We start from the raw sequence: 3,520 nt of genomic DNA, 5'->3' as shown, positions 1-3,520 counted from the left end.
CTATAAAGTATGTGATGATTCCTAGAGCTGGAATGTACTAGTTCCTTTGACTATGCTAAAGGATCATAGTCCTGGCACTTGCCAACTCCACTCACACTGCGGCTCCATATCTTCTGATCATTTGATGAGATAGGGTTTTCTGTTGGATCACTGGGAAATTTACTGTTCTGAACTTCTACCTCTACCCCATCCCTTTATCTGACTAAGATAATCTCCTCTTGCCAGTCTTCCAAGTTTCTTGAGCTAAAAAACCTGTTATACCCCCTCTCCTTGCTGGTTCTACTGTTTCAAAACCTATCTTGGAGGTGCTATTTTATGGTTGCCTGGAAGTGAACATGGGAGAATTATAGCACTTTCCTGTTTGTTCTGCCATCTTATATCCTGGAATTAATATTCTCTGGAAAAAAATTGCAAGAATTTTCTCTGATAAAGGCTTCATTTCTAAAATATATAGGGAACTTAGCCAAAATGTGCAAACTAAAAGACATTCTAATTGGTAAATAATCAAAGGATGTAACAGGCAGTTTTCAGATTAAAGCTATCTATAGTCATATAAAATAATGCTCTAAATCACTAGATTCTGCAAACTCAAACACAAATTAGAGAAACACAAATTAAATTAAGTCCAAGATATGACCTTGTCCCTATTAGACTGGCTAACATGACAGAAAAAGAATGTTAGAGGCAATGTGGGAAAAAATGGGATATTAATGCATTGTTGGTGGAATTGAGAGCTTATTCAACAGTTTAAGAGAATAATTTGAAACTATCCCCCCAAATTGTGCAATTTTTGACTTAGAAACATCACAACTAGGTTTGTATCCAAAAGAGGAAAAAGGAAAATCACCTATTTATACCCAAATATTTGTAGATGTTATTTTTGTAGTGGCAAAGAATTGAAAATTAAAGAGATGACTATCAATTGGGGAATGGCTGAATAAGTTGTGATATATGATTGTGGTAGAATACTATTGTATAATAGGAAATGACAAAGAGAATGGTTTCAGAAAAACCTGGGAAGACTTATATAACCTCATGCAAAATGAACTGAATAGAACCAGGAAAAACTTGTACACAGTAACAACGTTATAAAAATGATCAACTGCAAAACATTTAGCTACTCTGATCAAGGCAGTGATGCAGAGTAATTCCCAAGGATCCATGATCAAAGAAGATATTTTACTCCAGAAAAAGAACTGATGAATTCTGAATGCAGATTGAAGAATACTTTTTATTTGATTATTAAAAATAAATTTTGTTTGGAGTGGAGTGAAGATGGCAGAGAATAGAGAGATATTTGTCTGAGCTCTTTCTGGCTTCCCTCAGATCAACACCAGATCAAGCCTCTGAATAGGTTTTAGCACAACAGAACTCACAAATATTTGGAGTGTAACAAATTTCAAGCAGAAGATATTTTGGAAGAACTTTAGGAAAAGTCAATCAGACATTGGGGGAAGGGAGTTTGCAGGCCAGGGCAGGTTCAGCACAGTACAATGCAGGGAGACGTACAGTAATGAGGATTCTGAGTACTGGGGGAATCTAGTGGGAAGCTTGAAGCCAAAATAAAGCTGTGCTTTCTACTCTGTCTTAGTAGAGAAGTCAATGGATCAGCAAAATAGCTGTGAGATTTCCAACACAAATACAGAAGGCAAATAGTGAGCTCCTGAACCCCAGAATAATCTGGGACTTGGTCACACCCAACCACCCATTATGGGAAGGAAGCTAGCAGCACCAGCTCCAGGGCAGTGAGAAATTGCTGTTGCCAGACAGAAAGCTTGAGACAATTTTCCCTTTGCCCTAAAAACAGACCACAAACTTTAAAAATGAACAGAAAAACAAAAGGATCTCTTTTATTAGACTTTTATTAGACAGGGAAGGACAGACCTCAAACCCTGAGGACACTAAAGGCAAAACTCCAGAGGAAGCCTCGAATGTTGATATAACTTGGTCTCCATCTCACAAGGCTCTCTTAAGAGAATTAAAAAAGGATATTTAAAAAGTGTTAGAAGAAAAATGGAGAAAGAAAATGAGAGCTCTGGAAAAGAAACTACAGAAATTTTCTGAAGAAAGCCACTTCTTAAAGAATAGTTTTGATGAAATGGACAAAGAAAATAACTCCTTAAAAATCAGAATTTGGAATGAAAAAATAATATTCATTTCAGAAGATTTGTATTTCTTTTACTCATGAATAAAACATGTGAGCAAGTGTATTTGTTCATGCAGATGTGAAAAATAAATAATTTCTAAAGTAAATTCTACTTATATGCAAATTTTGCATATAATTCAGAGAATTCAGAGAAATTCAGGCATTTCTCTAGGTAAATTACCCTGATTATGCCTTAAGACATGCATGGTCAAGCTTGGTTAATATATAAGTAAAAGTGAACAAAACAACTCCTTTAATAGTTCAATTAGCCAAATGCAAAAGGAGATAAAAAAGTTAACTAAAGAAATAATTCATGAAAAATTAGAATTGAACAAATGGAAGTGAATAAATCAATGAAACATAAAGAATCAGTCAAACAAAACCAAAAAAAAAAAAATGAAAAAATACAAGAGAATATAAAATAGCTCATTGGAAAAACAAATGACCTGGAATATAGATCTAGGGAAGGTAATTTAACAATTATTGGACTACCTGAAAACCACAATTTTTAAAAGAGCCTAGATAACATCTTTCAAGAACTCATCAAGGAAAACTGCCCTGTTTTCTTAGAACCAGAGGGTAAAAGAGCCAGTGAAAGAATCTACTGGTCTCTCCTTGAAAAGACCTTAAAATGAAAACTGAAAAGAATATTGTAACTAAATTCCAGAATTAACAGATCAAGGAAAAAATACTGCAAGCAGCCAGAATGAAACAATTCAAATACTGAGGAGCCATAGGACCTAGCAACTTCTACTTTAAAGGATCAAACGTCCTGGAATAAAATTAATTTTGCTTGTGTTTTTATGGCTAATGTGGAAATATAACCTCATATATATAATTGAAATCAAAGTGCTTGTCTTATTGATTAAGAATGTATAGGAGAGAGAGAGAGGATTTGGAAGTCAAAATTTATAAAAATGATTGTTAAAAATCTTTTACATGCAATTGAGAAATATTCAACAAAATAAGTAAAAACAATTTTACAAAAAGATGGACCTTTAAATGCTGCTTCTTCCAGAAACTTTTCTCTACTGTTTCCAGTGCCTTCACCAGTGAGATATCCACATGGAGTTGTTCTGCTTTGCATCTTGCTAGTTGACTCAGATGTTTCTGGAGGAGAGAGTGAGTTTGGTGACTTTTCACAGCCCTGTCTCATTTAAATCCAATTCACTTGCAAGTTATGACATTATCTTCCTTATGACATGGCCCTCTTTAAGAATGAAGGACAAACAACTTTTAAGCTACTCTATTTATCCTTATAGATACATAGATATTTACATTTTGAATTCCCCATTGAAATGAGAATTTCATGAGGCCAGAAACTGCATTCTGCCTGTCTGTATCCGTATTATTTGACACAAATGTAGTTGGTGC

Source organism: Sarcophilus harrisii, chromosome 1 (genome assembly GCF_902635505.1).
Source record: "Sarcophilus harrisii chromosome 1, mSarHar1.11, whole genome shotgun sequence".
NCBI classification, from domain to species: Eukaryota; Metazoa; Chordata; class Mammalia; order Dasyuromorphia; family Dasyuridae; genus Sarcophilus; species Sarcophilus harrisii.
This window is presented reverse-complemented; position numbering follows the sequence as displayed.